Here is a 20852-nt window from a genome sequence, read left to right on the forward strand (position 1 = left end):
TCAGATTAGAACGCTTCTCATTTTCTATTCTCTCCAAAGGGCGGAGGAAGAGAAGCCATCTGCCATCTTGGCTTGCCAGATGAGACAGTCTCAGGACAGGAGCGAGGGCACTCTGATACTACAGGACAGTAGTCATTTTATTTTTTTGAGCATCTACCGTAGGCTAGGTGGTGTAACAAACCTTTTAGGCCTTATTAAAATATCACAATACTCCTGCAGTAGTACTATAAGTGAATAAGATCATAATATTTAGAATAGAATACAATAGGATAGGATAGGATAGGATAGGATAGGATAGGATAGGATAGAATAGAATAGAATAGAATAGAATAGAATAGAATAGAATAGAATAGAATAGAATAGAACGGACACAGTAAGTTTGGCTAATTTGCTACAGTCCTGCGACCAGCAAGTAACAACATGAGGATTTAAATGATGGAATCTACCCCAGTGACCATCTCCTTCCGTATCATCATCCAGATCAACACGGGACACAAATTGTGGGGAAGCAAACCAGGGAGAGGAGGGAAGCGAGAGAAAATAAACAATGTTGTGTGATAACCGAGTGACGAATATTACCGCGCTACTACTTAGGTTACTTAAATCCTTGATCTACGGGAGAGAGTCATGAGTGCACACAAATTTGAAAGTGGTCTTATGATAGATACTTGACAATGATTAAAAACACACCGTCCCCCGAAAGGCTTAAAGACACACACCGGAGTCTTTAGTTTTACTAAATGCAACAGTTGCCCAGGTTCACGCTTCTGAGTCACCCTTCATATCATCCTCCTTCTGATATGCCAGAGCTCACCTTGTCCCAGCCTTGTTTTCCTCCCATTTTTCTCCACTTCAGGGACGGGTTCCACCAACTGCTCTGTGCACAAGCTAGGAGCCTGGGAGTCATCCTTGTTATCAGACTCTTCCTGGTGGTCCATGTTCAATCTTTTACTTATTCTTATTTTTCTTCCTAAATACCTCTTGAATCTGTGCATTTTATGTTTGCCACCTCCTTCATCATTCCACTATTACCTGGATTTCTATAATAGTTTTGTCCCTCTGACCTCTGAACCAATGAGCACAGACTAGGCAGGACAATGTGTTAGTGAGGCAGATCCGGTCCCACCAGCCTCCTGCCTCAGGTCCAAGACTGTCCGGATCAAGACAGAAATCCTTAACGCGGCCTGTGAGGCCCGGTGTCGGCTGGCCTCAGTTCTCGATCTTCACCTCATAGTACTCCCCTCTTCTTCTCTGTACCTCATCACCTTGACCTTTCAGTTTCTGCCTCATGACCTTTGCAAATACTCTTTCCCAAGTCCTTCTCCTCTTTCCTGAGTGACCTTGAACTTACCTTTAGATAGTTCTGCATTCCCTTCCCCCCATCAGGGACCCGCTTTCCATACATCTTCTCTGAGCATCCTCCCCTTCCCTTTGCACAGTATAACAAGAAAAAAATGAAAAATATCTGCTTGTCTATTTCCCTGAGCAAAAACTATAAGAGCAAAAACCCAACCTCCCTTGTTCACCAGTCTACATACAACACATAGCACAGAGCCTTTCACCTATTAGGTAGCTAGTTAATCCTTGAATGACGAGATGAACAAATACTTCCTGATCAGCTTCAATTAAGGAAGAGAGTGAGTCATCTTAGAACTCTCACTGTAGGTTCCTAGAAGCAGTCACTATAGCTTTTCTTCTTGTTACCATTGCTGGTGCCATGATGCCTGGGAGATTCTCACTTGTGGGCTTACTGAATCTACAAGCTACATGCATGGAGAGGAGGCCCCTGCCTACTAGGAAGCAGAATATCCTTCCGCCATATAAGACCTAAGTCCTTCACCTTCTATGCAAATTAGGGAGCTGTAGGGCATACCTTTGATGATCTAGATTCCTCTTTCCTCTTGTATCAGCCAGGGTTCCCCAGAGAGAAACTGAACTGCCAGGATATATATATAAAAGAAGGAGTTGACTCACACGATTTTGGAGGTTGAGATGTCCCATGATCTGCCATCTTCAAACTAGAGAAGCAGGGAGTCTGGTGATCAAGTCCAAAGGGCTGAGAGTTCGAGAGCCAATGGTATATATGCCAGGTCTGATCAGAAAGCCTGAGAACCAGAAACACAGAGTATAGGAGAAGATCAAAGTCCAGATCAAGAAGTCAAGCTGAGAGTAAATTCAACCTTCTTCCACCCTTTTGTTTCCTTCAGGCTCTCAGTGGCTTGGATGATGTGATCCTTCACTGGAGAGAGTCATCTGCTTTCCTAAGTCCGCCAATCCAAATACTAATCTCAAAGGGGAATACCTAAAAATAATGTGTAGACAAGTACCGGGGCTTCCCGTGACCCTGTCAGGTTGACACAAAACTAACCATTACACCTCTACGGCCAGATACACATCTAACCCTCCTGGTTTGGGATAGTTTGGTTTCACTGTAACTTTCAGAACGGTAGCAGCTGAGATTCTTGTCAATCATTTGTGAGCTTATAGTTGTTGGAAATCTAATGGAGACAATCCACTAACTCTAGTAAATAGTACTCATAAATTCTCAAAGACACACTTCACATGCTCTCCTTAAAATTACACTAGAGATGCTTACAAGTATTACCTGTAATGAGTAAGAGGATACAATGAACAGTCTTTATAAAATGTTCTAATATAATCCAGTAACTGTGGGAAAGTTGTTAGCTACGGTTAAAGTGAAGAACCTAAAATATTTCCATTTTTTTATACCTGGCTACAAATTCTTCCTTCCTCCCATCTTTGCCTCCTTCTTTCTTTCTTCCTCCATACCTCCCTCCCTCCCTTCTTCCCTTCCTTTCTCCTTCCTTCCCTCCCTCCCTTCCCCCTTCCCTCCCTTCCTTTCCTTCCTTCCTTCCCTCCCTGGCTCCCCCTTCCTCCCTTCCTTCTCTCTTTCCTTCTTCCTTCCTCCCTTCCTCCCTCCCTTCCTTACTTCCTATGTAAGTCTTAAAGTGAAAGTTGTGTTCAATTGCTTTAGTTATATGCACATTCTAATTTTTCAACATCACACCAAAATGCCAGTGTGTAGTTCACAGATACAAATACACTCAGTGACTAGCTTCACCAATGGAAGTAATACCCCTGAAAATGATCCAATATTAAAAGAGAGATAATACTAAGAAGTGAACGATTGGTATGAAAAAAGAGAGTTCTAGATCTTAGAGTTACAGTCATGTCCCATTTCTGTAAATTATTTGCCAGATTGTCGGTGTTTAGAAAGTTAAAGTATGATATTAGATTCTGGTAGTTTGCTACGTTATCCTAAAATTAACATGTTCCTATATTTGGAGCAATGACCTAGAAAATAAGATTGACTGAGTCATTTTGTTAAGTCTCCTTATTTTTCTGTACCCTAGGTTTCTCGGTATGCAGGCCTGATAAAAACTCTGTGCACATTTCATGGGCTGGTTATTCCTGCCATTCTGACTCTCGTCTCACACAATGACAACTCAAGAGAGAGTGCAACATAAGAAAATTTGAACATCTCCTCCCATAGCATTATGCATACAATATAATTACTACTATTGTAAGTACAAGTGGGGAAAAAGAAAGCAGACACTTCAACTTTATCAAATCTACTGGTTTAACTGAAAACAAAAAAGAATCCATCAATGTACGAAAGCAAGATATTACTCTAGTTGGGTCAAAATAATAATTTGAAGGCATTAGCTAAATATGAAATGGCACGGAATCAGTCGTAAATTAAACCGAAAAAATCTAGCCTAACAGAATCACAACTACTAACATCGCTCTCATTTTTATTCCTGAATGACAGAGCATTGTTTGAGATATGTATCAGTTGCCATTGACGATAGTCATTCATTGAGTTTAAAATCAAAGGGTGCAGCAGAGACCATATTAAATAAACAGCAAGTTTTCAATTTTTTACATTTTATATATATCTATATATCTATATATCTATATATATATATATATGAATTTGAAACAATTGCTGGATTTTCTCTTTTATTTAAGTAGTAATTACATTTCTTCATTCCACTTTCCAGTTCAAGTATTCATCACTTACTGACTTACCGAGATTCTGAGGTTACAAGGCTAGAGGCAAGCTGACTAGATTCTACACGTTTTTTTCTCACTTCTGAAACTATGGATGCTGGCTGATCAGGATCAATAGATATTGTGTTAATGGAAGGTTCATTTTGTCCCTTTACTTTTACCACCCTGGTTTCCTCTTTGACGTACAATATTTTGACTTTCATCGGTTTCCGATTTGGAAAGGAAGAAAGGTTGATTGCATGTTAGGGCGTCCATACAGACTCTTGAAAATCATCCAAGGGGCGCCTGGGTGGCTCAGTCGGTTCAGCGTCTGTCTTCAGCTCAGGTCACGATCTCGCAGTCCATGAGTTCAAGCCCCGCTCCAGCTCTGGGCTGATGGCTCAGAGCCTGGAGCCTGTTTCTGACTCTGTGTCTCCCTCTCTCTCTGCCCCTCCCCCGTTGATGCTCTGTCTCTGTCTCAAAAATAAAGAAACGTTAAAAAAAAAAGAAAAAAAAAAGAAAATCATCGAAGATCCACAGAGATTTTAGAGAAAGGGAATCTCAAGTCCAACACCCACTTTTAAGGTGCAATCCTTGAGAATCAGGGAAGTTTCATGGCTTGAAAAAGGTCACATATTTGACCTTTTACAAGTGGGGATCCAATATGGCCCAGTGATGGCAAAGTGACAGGAACTTCATCAGTGACTAGCTGTCACTTGCCACCAACTTCAGTTTTGTGACATCACTCAAATTGTGGCTTTTTTTAAAATTTTTTTTTAACGTTTCTTTATTTTTGAGACAGAGAGAGACAGAGCATGAACAGGGGAGGGGCAGAGACAGAGGGAGACACAGAATCCGAAACAGGCTCCAGGCTCTGAGCGGTCAGCACAGAGCCCGACGCGGGGATCGAACTCACGGACCGCGAGATCGTGACCTGAGCTGAAGTCGGACGCTGAACCGACCGAGCCACCCAGGCGCCCCTCAAATTGTGGCTTTGAATGGTTGCTAACTGTTACCTTGTAAGTGTACCTTGTACCCCTAGAAAAATCAAGCTCTTTGATTTTCTTTTGTCCCCATAGTTGGCCAGCACAGTGCAAAACACCCTCAGTAAAAATTTAAATGAGCCTCTTTGGTAAGTTCTTTTACTGTTATCAGATCTCCTGAAATGTTTAATTCTGACATTTTTTTTTCTTTGAAAAATAAATGAAAATCTTAGTCACTGCCATAGCCAGAGTTGGCACATTTGCTGCTGCTATAAACTCTGTGAGCACGGTCTGGGCTGGTCATGCCCAGCAATCTATCATTGATTCTGTTCCAGCATGACTATAATTTGAAATATGACACAATACGAAAAAATATTTGTAACTTCCGCCTGGACTCAGAGATTAAAACATTTTTTTTTTTTTCCTGAGTCAAGTTCAAGTCCAACCTCTTTGTTTCCATTCTTCTGATCAATATCAGGAAAAACACTTGCCTTCAGCTACACCATCATCACACAGGGTGTCCCTCATTGTGCATTCTGGGGGTTCAAACACTTGCCCAGTTCTGTGCGTTCGCTTTTCAGACGCAGACCCTCACCGGGGGCAGATACGGGCCCTGGCTCCCAGGTACCTGCTTCCTTCAGCTACTGTTCGCCGACCTCCGGTTGTGGTTTTCTTTCGCCACTATTCTCCTGGCTCTGACAAAAGACAATCACCCTTCCGGACCTGCACGTGGCTCCGCGAACACATCCAAATTCTGTTGCTTCAACACTGTTGAGTGATGGGCCACGTCCGCAATGGCAGGCAAGCTAATGTCACGATGCGTTTTGAGTCTTTGAGAATTTTCAGTTACTGATCTTGACCTTAAACAGGTCCCTGATTATTTCTTTGTGGCTTGCTCTCATATTGCATGCACAGACAGGGCATTATCACGATTCAGAAAAGATTGCATTGTTTCTTCCCGGCTGCCCACACTGAAGAAATCTGGCGTTTGTGAAAAGCATTTGGGAATCAAATGTCTTTCAGATTTCTCTAGTATGGCTTTATATTATAATCCTAAAATTCTTTTCCTTTTCTAAAAGTGAAGGAATCTGAAGTTATGTTTGGCCTCAGGCTTGTTCACATTAGCTGCTGGGCTCTCAGAGGTCTTTGTTCTGAATACAAGTGATGCTTCTAGTGGACACAGGTGACAACTGGAGAAATACAGATGGGCAAGGGTATGGTAGTGCATCATCAGCTCAAGGAAAGAACATTCGAGAACAACTGGTCTTTCCCTATTTTATCACAGCAAAATGCCCTCCATTCCTTATCTCTCCCCTCTCCCACCCTTTTCTTCCCTCCTTTGTTTAGTTTCTATTTTCTATTTTCTTGTTCTTTTTGCACGTCTGGATATGGTTATCTGTCTGTGAGGGAAGAGGGTTTCTCTCTTCATGCTGACTTAGGGTTACCCAGGTGCAAGCTTCCTCAAGAATTGGAAACGGTGGCCTAATAAAGGAGATAACATTTTTTATTTCTTGGATAGGGACAAGTAAACTAACTCTGAGTTTAAAAGTTAATGGTGTAGATGACAGCCAACTTTTAGCAGGCAAACAAAACAGTTTGAATACGACAAACATGGATTTTGTTCGGTTAGAAAACCATCGTTGAAAAGAGCTAAAAAAAACCCAGACTCTGGTACTTGCCTGAGTATGGGTAAAAGGCATTTTGCCAACACTTCTTTTTTTCTGGCAAAAATACGTTATGTTAATGACCTTAAAACCCATTTTAAGGTTTTAAGGTCATAGCCCTTCCTTGTTCCATTTTTTTTTTTAACGTTTCTTTATTTTTGAGACAGAGAGAGACAGAGCATGAACGGGGGAGGGTCAGAGAGAGAGGGAGACACAGAATCGGAAACAGGCTCCAGGCTCTGAGCGGTCAGCCCAGAGCCCGACGCGGGGCTCGAACTCACGGACCGCGAGATCATGACCGGAGCCGAAGTCGGACGCTGAACTGACTGAGCCACCCAGGCACCCCGCCTTGTTCCCATTTTTAGTGTGACTTCCCATTTATGCTACATGTCCATAGGTGTCAAGTAATCACATTTAAAGACATTATAAATAGAACCCAAGTCCATAAGTAGTTGTAACAATAGATGTAGCAGGAATTCAAGTCTTCCAGTCAGCCCAAACACTCCTTAGACATGTTATAAGTTTGTGTCCGTGTGTACGTACCAGTTCCCGCTGTCAATCTCTTAAGGAGCTGCTCGCCTCTGGCTTATACATAAGAAGATCCTAAGTCATATTGACATCCCGAACCTTGTTTTACTCAACTGAAATTCTGAAAAAGAAATTTTGTAACAACTTTTGGAATTCTATTTTTCTGTAAAATATTTCCAATGGTATTTTAAAAGAGCATCAATATTAACCTTCATATACTTAATGAATTAATTATATTCAGAAAAACTGAGCCATGGAAATATTCGCATATTCTGCAAGGCATACTCAGACAACTTTTTTGAGGAATTAAATGGTCTTACTGCATGGAGGAAACATGTAACTGACAGACGCAGATGTGAGTGTTCTAATACACATACAACTCAGTAGCTACAGATGTAGTTTATGACATTTTCTCCCACACTTGCCTACACATTTTAGGATTAGAAAATCTATCATGAGAGATCAAGAATATTGTCTAATATTGCCATCAATATCTTCTTTCCACCAGAAAAAAAAATCACCCACCATCATTGACTTACCACAATTATTCGGAAAGGGTTTTTTTTTTTTAAAGGTTAAATTCATTTTTTGACTCTAAGTACTTAGCACAGCGTGTCAGCTTTTATTATTTTTATTCAAATTTCTCAGTCTCTCTTGAGACTCTCTTGGTTTTCTAGCAGAAACCAGATCAAACTAGCTTAAGGAAAATAAGGTTTTTAGTGGTTTCTGAAAATTTGATGGCATTGGCTTCAGGCACAGTTGAATTCAGGTGATCAGTGCATTAGGAAACAGTCTTTTTCCATCTCTCCATTCTTCTTTCCCCGGGGTTCACACGTTTCAGAGGCTGGCTCTCTCTGCAAAAATGCGTGCCAGGGTTTCCAGATAAATATCCAGTTATCTTCAAGAACAGCAGCCAGAGAGTTTCTTTCATCCTAAAGTTACAACAAAGGCTCCAGGTTGAGTCTCATTGGTCTGTTGAGTCTACTTGGCCCGACTTGAGCCACTTAACCATCCAAGAGTGAGCATGGATGGCCAGCGAATGCAGAATTCCAGTTAGCTGGGCCTGGGCCACATTTCTTAACAATACCAGAACCATAAGGAAAGAGAGCTTGGAAACCAGGAAGGTGGAGGTATGCCAGCCTGGCAAAAAGAAAGCAACAGATGTCTGTTGCCTTACTGAACTCACCCACCAAACATTTCCTGAGTTTCTCCTGTGCTTCCTGCGCTGACCATGTGTGTGAGAGACAAAGTGTGTGTGTGACTCACCGTAGAGCAATGGACCCAGCAGGAAGGAACTCAAGCGTGAAAGACCTAATCCCTCCCCTTAAAGGAGAGACACCTGCAGGCTCTAAAAACAGTAAGAAACAAGGACTCTGTGATGAACTTAATGAACTTGTTGATACCAGTGGTAGAAATTCAGAGTAGGAGAAATCTCTGCGACCATAGAACTGAGAAAGCCCACGGAGGGGTGAGGGAGGACCAAATGTGGAGGGGAGGGTGGGACCTTGCAAGAGGCTAGGGAAGCGTTGGTAAAGACTCACAGCTCAGGTGCATGCAGCGTGGTGGTGACACAAAAGAGAACCAGGTCTAGCAGCCCTGACGAGGAGCGTGGGTCATGGTGGGTGGGAGGGAGGCACACTCCTGCAGATGCCTGGATGACCTGGAAAAGTTTCGGCAGGAGCTGCTACAGAGAGGCAGAGTTGAGACCGGAGAATAAAAGCATTTCAGGAAGACAAATCTGGTAACAGGCTGTGGGATGTCTTAGAAAGAAGATGGCAGGCGTGGAGAGGGGTGGAGGGCTACTGCAGAAACTGTCGACTACGGTGACAAGTTCTGGGAAGGATCCCGAGGCTGCGGAGAAGGAGAGGACACAATGCTGAGAGAAATGTCAAAGGGAAGATCCATAAAACTTGGAGGCTCTAGCAGACACAGAGGAAGAAGGAGAAGGTGAGTCTAAACAATCAAGCCCAGGGCCCAGGTCATGGAAGAACCCTTACGAACTAGCGACAGGAGCCATCAGGTCATAGTATTTATGCTGCATTCCTCAGTGACATTCTCATCCTCCACCATCTACTTGAACTATTTGCATACATTCGTCAGGAAAGATGATGACTTCATCTTTGTCTCTCCAGCAACACCAAGTTTGGCATTTTGCACAGACGATTCAATGGTTTTTTTGTTTGTTTGTTTTTGTTTTTTGTTGTTGTTTTTTTTTGTTGTTGTTGTTAAATGAATTCTACAGAGGAGAAATAGCTTTCTGGGAGCTGAAAAATGTATTTGGCCATGCATGTTAGTAACAGGATGGCAACAAGGGGCATCTCTTCAATCTCTAATTCTTTGTTCGTTGTAGTCCTTTGCTGCTATGGTTATTCTTCTTAGGGGATAGATGTATCTCTCCAATACAAATTGCCTCACAGCAAACTATGTCCTGTGCTATACAAGCTTGTAGCACATTTCCAGGTTACCTAATTCACCTAAGATTTCTTTCAAAATTATAGCAACAGAAGCAAGTCTCCCTCTGACCTCTTAAAACTCTTGGTGTTTTCCATTTAGCTCTGTAATTTAAGTATTTCTAAGACCACAGAATACTACTGAGTTCAAAGACCCTGTTAGGCTTTGTTTTACAAGCAAGCACAACACTGAGGAAATGCTACAACAGATTACAAAGATGTAAAAGATGAAATTTTTTGCAGGGTTTCTGCAAAAAAAAAAGAGAGAGAGAATCTAAGTAAAAAGATGTAAGTATATGGGGCGCCTGGGTGGCGCAGTCGGTTAAGCGTCCGACTTCAGCCAGGTCACGATCTCGCGGTCCGTGAGTTCGAGCCCCGCGTCAGGCTCTGGGCTGATGGCTCAGAGCCTGGAGCCTGTTTCCGATTCTGTGTCTCCCTCTCTCTCTGCCCCTCCCCGTTCATGCTCTGTCTCTCTCTGTCCCAAAAATAAATAAACGTTAAAAAAAAAAAAATTTAAAAAAAAAAAGATGTAAGTATCAACACTAACCACCACGTATGATGATAAAATGAAGCTGGAGGCGGAAACCATTCTCATTGGCCCAGAATGATGGCAGAAATGCAACGAGAGCTTCATAAATGTTTCCTGAATACATGAGCGAGCCAATAGATGAACAAATGAATAGCATTGTAATGATGGAAAAAAAGTCACGTGTGAGAGTGTTCATGAATTCTCATGCACTGAAGTGTGAAAACACTTGGTCTTCAACAACATCTCCTCCATGATCTCTTTGAAGCTTTGGTGTTTAAACTTGACCTTGCATTGAAATCACCTACAAGGCTTATTAAAACACTGACTGCTAGGTCCATTTTCGAGTTTCTGATTCAGGAGCGCTGGTGTGTGCCCTAAGAATGTGCATTTTGAAAAAGTTCCCAAGTGATACAGAATCTTCTCTCCACACTCCAAGAAACACAGTTTTGGCGTCCGATAACAATAGGATACCTCTTGTGAGGCTTGTCTTCCCTTAAAAGAGACTGACCCCTCAAAGACTGCCCTTGGAATCATGTCATGAAAGAGCTATAAACTTGTTGTGGAGTCCATATATCTGTGCGTAGGACAAAAAGACTCCATCTGATGAAAGATGCATTGCTGTGAAACATCAAAGCCATTAGGGTAGTCCCAGGAAAATTAACCACAGGGCACACCTCTCATATTCCTTCCCGACAAGCACCGATTTATACTAATTGCAAAATGAAGGTGGAAGCAATACTAGGAAAATGAGGGCTGAAAACTCCCTTCTGAATTTCAGATAGTTTAATAAAATGCTGCAGCAGCACAAAGCTGTAATCTGTTTCCGCATACCAATTTGTGGACAGCGCAAGATCACATCAGTGAGGAAACTGCATCTCCTTATCAGGAAAGACTAATTGGAAGCTACAATTAGCTGGGTAGTAAATGCCAGGAATTCTAAATCACAATCACAAAGTAGCCTACATTTGACACTCTAATATAAGGGGGGTGGCCACTGAGCAGAAAAGATGGGATTCTTTGCGTGGAAGAACAGAGGCTCTTGCATCCAAATGAGCACGTCTCAATATGGAAGACTTGCTTTGTTCCTTGACTCATACACACTCAAAAGCAACATTGTTGAGGTGGGAGATGAAGAAGGAAAAGTGAGCGACGTTGGAATGGCTGGTATGTTTCATGGATGTGAAACGCTGCGTTGGGTTTTGTCGCTTTCTTCCATTAGGCGTCGTTAGGATGCAGACTCAGAGTGTGATGAGTGCATCTCCAGGGTAATTTGAATTTCCTAGAATGATTTCATTATCCAAAGTCCTTTTCTGACCTCTGATCCTAAACCACCTTTACAGCGTTTACTTCTTTGTGGGCAGCCATTGGCTTTCCTGAATTCCCATGAACATTCTCACACGTGACTTTTTTTTTACATCATTAGAATGCTATTCATTTGTTCATTTATTGGCTCGCTCATGTGTTCAGTAAACATTTATGAAGCACTCATTACATTTCTGCCATCATTCTGGACCAATGAGAATGGTTTCTGCCTCCAGGGTCATTTTATCATCATACGTGTGGTTAGCGTTGATACTTTTGTCTTTTTACTTACATTCTTTTTTTTTTCTTCTAACACTACTTTCCTCATGGTGTGTTCCTCATCAAACGTCTACAATATTTCAAAAATAACAGTGCGACAAGTGCCTGAAGAGATAAAATTTTTTACCTTTTCAAGTTGGAGAGGAATAATTTGAAAAGTGTTTTTAATTTTCTGCTTCTAAAAATGACAACATGTGTTCACTTTCACAAAAGCTTTTGTTTTGGCAAAAGCATCAGACTGTTTTTCTTTTCCCCCTCACTGATTTAAAAACATATATATTGAGTGACTATTTTATGGTGAGCATTGTTTTAGATCTTGGGATTTATTAGTGAACAAGACAGACAAGGCTCCTGTCCTGGTGGAGATCACATGTTGATTGGGGAGACAGACAATGCCAGAATAAACGATGTGGTATGTTAGGATGTGATATCTGCCAAGAGAGGAAAGAGGTGTAAAGGGGGTAGGGCATGTCGAACACATGGATGTATAGATTCTCCTACTGTTGGTGAACAAAAGTTTTGACTTGACCGTAACCCCGAAAGCAGAGATGAGCCTTGACATGTTATTTTCAATATTGCAAAGCGGATGTATCTTCAAGTGTAGGGGCTGTTTTATTTTACAATAACTTACAGATAAAGTATTAAAATATTTAAAAGTATGTATTTGAATTGGGCTCACCATAAAAATAATGGACCGTTTTTGGGAGATGTGTGTGAGGACCGGGCACCCCAGGTTCACTCACCTGGAGGAGAGACTGGTGAGGAGGCTTCTGGATGGGCTTGGTAGAGTCCTGCTTCGACAGAGTGCCGTGTCAGGTGTGATTCAGCCCAGAAGACCCCAGCACTTGAGAATGTGGGACTGTGGAAGTCTATCTCATCCCCACCATGCAAGTAGAGATCAGAGTTTCCTCTACAAAGATTCAAAATTCTTACTTTAATTAGGAAATCGGAAGGCCTCCTGTGGGGAGGCAGGAAGGCCACTTGAATTTTGGGAGGGGGACATTCACTTAGGGGCCTGCATTCTGAGGTTCAAGAATACCTTGGGGCGCCTGGGTGGCGCAGTCGGTTAAGCGTCCGACTTCAGCCAGGTCACGATCTCGCGGTCCGGGAGTTCGAGCCCCGCGTCAGGCTCTGGGCTGACGGCTCAGAGCCTGGAGCCTGTTTCCGATTCTGTGTCTCCCTCTCTCTCTGCCCCTCCCCCGTTCATGCTCTGTCTCTCTCTGTCCCAAAAATAAATAAAAACGTTGAAAAAAAAAATTAAAAAAAAAAAAAAAGAATACCTTGTTTTATATAATGGTGTTGTCTGGGCACAAATCTAGGTAAGAGAACAGGTGAATCTTTCTTTAATGTGAGGATTTATTTCTAACCAATGGCCAACATTATACTTAAATATTAAACACTTGAGGCATCTCTTCAAGCTGGAGTATGAAAACGCTGGCCATTATCATTATATGTGGATTATATTTATGTTATATTGTGGAAATATTGTTATATTGTGGAAATTGTGACCTACACAATAAGACATGAAACAGAAACAAAAACAAATAGTGGAACTACTACAGAAGAAGATTATTACCGAGAAGCGTCAAAATAATCCGCTGACAAATCCTTGTAGTTTGTGAGACTCAGCAAAGTGGCTAAATACAAGGTGAATATACACATATCTAGATAATTGCATTACACAAACGCTATGTAGTTAGAACACAGAGTGACAGAAAAGAAATTTTACTGATCATAAAAATAAAACCTATGAATCTTGGAGGAAGTATCTAAGAAATATGTGCAACTTCTATATAGAAAGTGACAAAACTACTCTAAGAAATAAAAACAAACAAACCCAAAGCTACATAGGTGGGGAGCCAAATCTTAGTTTAGGATTGGGTGAGTGATGTTGCTAAATGATATAAATATATGGGCTCATCATACATTAATGCGTAGGTTTAATGTCATTACACTCAGAGGATTGCAGTAAAAAACTTACGTCACTTTTATCTCACCCAGGGCAATGAAGGGTGCCAAATAAGAGGTTAATTCAGTGCAAATGAGTTATAGGTCTAGGAGGCAGAAAATAAACAATGAAGTGAGTGGATCTTGTATGTTTCTACAGTTTGGCCTTTCATAATCACTCTGTGAGGTGTCAGCATCCCTATTTCACAGAAAAGGACACTGGGACTTAGACGTGCTGAGTGCATTCTTGAACTCCGGGACACTCACCAGATTTCAGAAACGTGCTTATAAGGGTTCTTTCATAAGGGTACTGACGGCAAGTACATCTTTAGTCTTGTAGATTTATTGTCTGTTTCACAGTGAACATGAGAGCTTTCTGAATGGTAGCTTTCTCTGATCCCATAAGAATTCCATGCCAATCCAACACTGGTTACATTCCATAAAATGATAGCAGCAAGCCAGGAGGAAAGAAGGCTGTAATATTCAATTGTCTGTAACCAATGTGTTAGGAGTCACCGTCTTTCATCCAGACAGTACAGTTGCATTTTTAAAATGACATCTATTACCACATTAGAGGCAACCCATAACAATCCCTTATAGAATGTTTGTCTCAATTGTGGTTATTTAATGTCATTATACCAAATTTCAAAATGTTCTTATGGTAAACAGACCCAGTGAAACACTAGATGAGTAAAAGCTCATTTTCAAGTTCCAAGAAGCCAGTGCTTCGTTTTCTCTCTCTTTTTTTTTTCTAACTTATTTTTTATTTGTAAAAAAGTCTCCAGTTTCCTGGCCTTATGAATTGCAGAGTTTCCTTTCTAAAGGAAAGGCTTTCGTAAATTCTATTATTTATGCAGTCTTAGAACAAATTCTTCAATTATTTGACATAGCCCTGACACGGCTAAGCTGTCATGCACATATATTTTGGATGAACTTCTTGTAAAAAGGAAAAATAAACGTATGACATTCACACACAGGCAAAGACACACTTAGCGTCCTCAGATTAAAACTTTTTATTAAGTTCTGGCTTGGGGCAAATTTAAACAGCTGAGTTATAAACCCATGAATCAAGAGGTCAGACTGAAGATGCTGGCAAATTCTTAACTCCAGGGGTACCAGCAGGCATGACCTTCAAAATGTAGCAAACTACAAGAGACAGTGACGACGTGCATCTTGGACCAGGTCCTAAGCAGTTAAAAGCAGCTACGGATTATTTGATTCCAAACTGTGGTTACATTCATGGTTTCCAACTATTTGTTAGCTCCTTTTTTATAGGCACGGGGCACAGTTATAATGATATGCAAACAAAATAAAAATAATTAGCACTATCTTTTATTGTTCTAATTTAACAATATTAAAACAACACAATATTGCTTTGGAAGAAAGTGGTAGAAGGCAAATGGTCTTAAACAGAAATGAAGTACCAATATGTTGGCATATTATTATCTCCACAACTAGGCTAGATTAGTTTCTGTATCTCTGCCACAGGGAAGCCACGCATACAGTGAGATAAAGAAATTTAGAAAGAAGTCTCACAATCCCAGGATTGCTTTGACAATTTTAAGAGCTAAAAGCAGGGGCGCCAGGGTAACTCAGTTGGCTAAGCATCTGACTTCGGCTCAGATCATGATCTCACAGTTCACGAGTTCAAGCCCCACGCGGGGCTCTGTGCTGACAGCTTGGAGCCTGTTCAGGATTCTCTCTCTCTCCTTCTCTCTCTCTCTCTGCCCCTCCCCCACTTATGCTCCCTCTCTCTCTCTCTCTCTCTCTCTCTCTCTCTCTCTCCCTCTCTCAAAGTAAATAAAGAAATATTAAAAAAAAAGGCAGCATTCAGAAAAACAGAAAACCAATTCTAAATAATGACAAACATTGACTTTTGGAGTCAAAAACACGTCATCGACTTCAGCAAAAGAAAAAAAACCGATAGACAAAGTAAATGTGACAAGCCCTAGAATAATTATTAGATCTAGGTTCTGGGAACACTGGACTTTATTATACTATCTTCGTACAGTTTTGAAATTTTTAATGATAAGGTTGTTTTTTAAAAGCCATCACTGGGGGCACCTGGGTGGCGCAGTCGGTTAAGCGTCCGACTTCAGCTCAGGTCACGATCTCGCGGTCCGCGAGTTCGAGCCCCGCGTCGGGCTCTGGGCTGATGGCTCAGAGCCTGGAGCCTGCTTCCGATTCTGTGTCTCCCTTTCTCTCTGCCCCTCCCCCATTCATGCTCTGTCTCTCTCTGTCTCAAAAATAAATAAACGTTAAAAATAAAAGCCATCACTTTGGGGCATTTGGGGGGCACAGTCCAACTCTTGATCTCGGCTCAGGTCATGATCTCCCAGTCTGTGAGACTGAGCCCCATGTCGGGCTCTGCACTGACAGTGTGGAGTCTGCTTGGGATTCTCTGTCTCCCTCTCCCTCTGCCCCTCCCCCTGTGCTCTCTCTCAAAATAAACGAACTTAAGAAAAAAGTCAACACTTCAAGACTGCATTATGTGATGATCTCTTGACTTCACCTGTGTGTGGGAACTTGTATTATGGCCACTTCAAACAGAGCTATGAATACCTTCAACAAAATACCCAGAATTTATCATTGCACTTGGGTTTTACTTTCATTATGTAATGCTTGAAGTGCTTTTGGTATCCTTTCTATAACTGCAATACTCTTGTAGCACCGGGATTTACTCAATTAGGGTTATGGCCTCCGCAAGGAAAACTGCTTCATCCGATTCCCATCCCTAAATGTCCAACTGAGTCCCTTCTTAGCATAGCAATGACACCAGCTGTCTACACATTTCGAAAGAAGGTTTAGAATACTGCACACATTTAGTCACCTTGGATGTGAGCTAAGCAGAATAGTTAATATGATGGACAGAGTTGAAGGAATCTGGGAGAAAAGGAGACTGGCAGGGCACCTGGGTGGCTCAGTCAGTTAAGAGTCTGACTTTGGCTCAGGTCAAGATCTCACAGTTTGTGTTCAAGCCCTGCATCGGGCTCTGTGCTGACAGCTCTGAGCCTGGAGCCTGTCTCAGGTTCTGTGTCTCCCTCTTTCTCTGCCCCTCCCCCGTTTGTGCTCTTTCTCTCAACAATAAATAAACATTAAAAAAATTTTTTTTAAAAAGAACAAAAGGAGATTTGCCAATGTCTTCATAAACTAGGAGAAGCTAGTGAAACCCCAATTTCACTTGGCACAACCTCCGATTTTAATCATTAATTTTTTTTAATGTTTATTTTTCAGAGAGAGAGAGACAGAGCACGAGTCGGGGGAGGGGCAGAGAGAGAGGGAGGGAGACACAGAATCGGAACCAGGCTCCAGGCTTTGAGCTGTCAGCACAGAGCCAGAAGCAGGGCTGGAAACCACCGACCACAAGATCACAACTTGAGCCAAAGTGGGATGCGTAACCTACTGAGCCACCCAGTCCCCCCTCTCTGTTTTTAATCTTAATTCAACAAGTTATCTTCAAGTTTGTACTCATTTGACAATTTGTTCTGAACTTGGCACAACCTATCTGGTTAAAGCCCAGCTCATGGAAATCAAAGTTAAGGCTTTATCGAGCTTCTTTGCTCTTCATCTAGAGCAGAGACAAGCCAACTGACCAAATACCATACTTCCTTCTATTCCTTATACACTGGATCAAGTCCTGTGTCAGTGAGTCTCTCAAATAGCCACCCGATTTGCTGAACCTACTGGCCCACTTTGTTCCTGTCAAATCCATCCTGTTGGGAAAGACTTCCTGGAATAACCACGCATCATCTTCATTCTGCATATTTGAAGCCACGATCCGGTCTTCTAGATTGGAATTCCCCCTTCGTCCCCTTCCCAAACCTGCCTGACCCTCATCTGTTTTGGCCACACTGGTTTCTACCTTCTCCTCCCTGGATCTGGAGCACTTTCACCTCCTGCTAGGGGTTAAACTCCAACAGAGCCCAGCTAGTCGTATACCCTACACAGAATGAGCCAGTTAAAAAACATGGGATAGTCGTGGCGTCTGATGGTGGTATATACGTATGTTAATTTCCATCTGTATCTGAAAGGTGGTCATACGTTCTCATCAGGATTTCCCAGGACAGGGGTGGTGTGCCGGCATTTAATCAAAAGGTTCACTTTGCACAGGGGGCTATTTTAAGGGTCTCAACTCTCCTCAGAACTGATTTACAGCACAGATTAAGGACATTTGCATAATAAAAGTTAAACATTGTTTATCATTGGTGAGATCACTGGATTGTTAACTGGCAAAAATAGATCATTGAAATGGGCTCTCGGCAACTTTAGCGGACCCACGATATTACAGAAATACCTTCACATCCTCTTCTCGTTCCCAACACAGGCAGGGCTAGAAGTTAAAAATTCATCTGGTACCTCAAGTCTGATTGTCAGCTAATGCTGTGTCCCACCACAGGTTTAGAGAATTTTTTTTTACGTTTATTTATTTTGAGACAGAGAGAGAGAGAGAGAGAGAGAGAGAGAGAGAGAGGGAGAGAACGTGTGCACAGGAGGGGCGGGGTGGGGGGGAGAGAAAGAGAATCCCAAGCAGGCTCTGCACTGTTAGCACAGAGCCTGACACGGGGCTTGAACTCACAAACAGTGGGATCATGACCTGAGCCGAAATCAAGAGTTGTGCACCTAACCAGTTGAGCCACGCAGGCACCCCTAGAGAATTTGTAATCTCTAGACTTGAATATAGGATCATCTGCATCCTACAGCTTTAAAATTATCACGTTTGCTTTAGGTGACGTTTTCATTAAGTTTTTTTTCAAGTTCCAAAAGGACACAGGGAATCGGACTTTATCAAGTTTGTTTGCTAGTATATTCATGCCTACTTGGTAGTGTATCTAAGTGTAGCAGAAATGAGTCAGGGACCTACTTTCATTATGATCTCAGAGAGGAGTTGGGTAAGCCTCATTCCCTGTAACCATATGCAGCCCTGACATCTACCAAACTGGCTACGTCAGTTTCTAATAAGGTGTAACCCGCCCATACGAATTTTTTTATATTTATATAATTATGTATCCACCTACCCACTTACCTACCTACCTACTAAGCCAAATTTCTTGCTTTCCAAAACCTTCTTGCTGAGGGTTAGCAAAGCAGGGCCCATAGTCCAACTCTGGCCCACTGACTATTTTGTAAGTATTATTTTTTCTTTTCTTTTCTTTTCTTTTCTTTTCTTTTCTTTTCTTTTCTTTTCTTTTCTTTTCTTTTCTCTTTCCTTTTTTTTTCTTTCCTCTTTCCTTTTTTTCTTTTCTTCTTTCTTTTCTCTTCATTTCCCTCCCTTCCTTCCTTCCTTCCTTCCTTCCTTCCTTCCTTCCTTCCTTCCTCCTTCCATATAAGTAAACTCTTCCTGGAACACAGCCATGCTCATTCATTGACATCTCTGGCTGCTTTCACTCTACAATGGCAGAGCTGAGTACTTGTGATAGGGGCTGTGTGGCCTGCAAAGTAAAAGTATGTTTACTTTTTGGCCCTATATATGAATATGTATGAACACTTAGAGACGAATTTTTAAATTTCTTGGTAATTTTATCTCAAAGACCAAAAGCTCTCAACGTGGGAGAAAGCAATCGAGGAAGAAGGCATGGTCCTATCTTAGAGCTTTGCCTGATGGGAATGGAACAGAAGGATCTCTAAGTAGATGTATTTGTACACAGACATACACATAAAATGAAGCAAAGAGAAGGTCTGATTTCCCTTTGAATAGACTCCCTCATGCTTTTGACTTTATTGTGATTTAATGTTCAAGTCAAACCTCTAAAGCCACTCCTGGGCCTTACTTTGTGAAAGTCCAGGAGGAATTCAGACGTTCTGCTAGTCAGTGATAAAAAGGAGACCAAGCCTATCCATCCTCTTGAAAATGGGAATTGAAGCTGGACACTAAGTTGTTTTGAGTGCCTGCAGGAGGCCACCAATTGTTATAGAGTATTCTATTCATGTTTCAACCAACTTGAGATGGATAGAGCATTCTTCCACCTGAAAATTGTTTAGACATGCTGAGTAACACTTTTAATGTATCTGTTGCATTCTCCTGGATTTACTTAGTTTGACCTGAGTGGCTATTTACCTAGCAATGCCTCTTTAGGTTTGTAATTCAAATTGAGTGGAAAAAAAAAAATAGAGTTTACCCACACATTGACCTCCGGACTCCAGTTAAGTCCTTGTGCCTGCAGAAGATGTCCATAGCTAAAACTACTATACGAGTAAAGAGTAAAGGAGGATACAGGATGAATGTAATCATTGTATTGAAGAAGCAAACTTAATTCTTGGTTCGTGACTGATTCAGAGAGTAAGGGTCAGCATCCATCCTTTGGCCAAATATTGGCACCAAAAAGTTGAATTCATAACATTATGCCCCTGTTTCAATGATTTAGCCTCAGAGAGAAAGAAACCTTGCAGCTATGCTCATCCCATACTACCGTACCCACACACACACACACCCCACACACACATTCATACACACACATTGGCGCATTTTTTACAAATATAAATCCAAGTACGAATGAGGTCATTAGGTTCATTCATTCATGTCAGGTATGGGGCTATAGGTATTAGGTCTATAGCAGTGATTCTCGCAGACAGGGTCTTTTGAAGCTTATAGTCTGGAAGACTGAACTCTCAGGAAAATAAAGGGCAAGATTTGGAGCTCACCTTGATTTTTCTACTCTTTTTTTTTTTTAAGTTTGCTTACTCATTTTGAGAGAGAGGGGGCGGGGAGAGAGAGAATGAGCAGGGGAGGGGCAGAGAAAGAGGGAGTGAGTGAGAATCTCAAGCGGGCTCCCCACTGTCAGCCCAGAGCCCCACACAGGGCTCGAACTTACAAACCGTGAGATCCTGACCTGATCCTGATCAACAGTGGGACGCCTAAATGACTGAGTCACCCAGGCGCCCTGATTTTTCTACTCTTAAACCAGTAAACTTAGGGGAGAGAAAAACCAACCCCATGTCCATATGTTTCTTAGAGTTTCGGAATATATGTATTTCCTGGGTTTTGAAACTCTTTAATATTGACTTAAAAAATGATTATGGTTAAGCTTTTCTTTCACTATTAAAAATGCTTTGATTTTTATATGTGTCTGTTACCTTAACTGAACATTCACAAATATATTTTAAGAGCCCCTCAAGAGCACAACTTCTGTGTTTTAGAAATCATTGAACAGCCGTATCT

The sequence above is a fragment of the Lynx canadensis genome, chromosome A1, assembly GCF_007474595.2.
Source record: "Lynx canadensis isolate LIC74 chromosome A1, mLynCan4.pri.v2, whole genome shotgun sequence".
Classification (NCBI taxonomy): Eukaryota; Metazoa; Chordata; class Mammalia; order Carnivora; family Felidae; genus Lynx; species Lynx canadensis.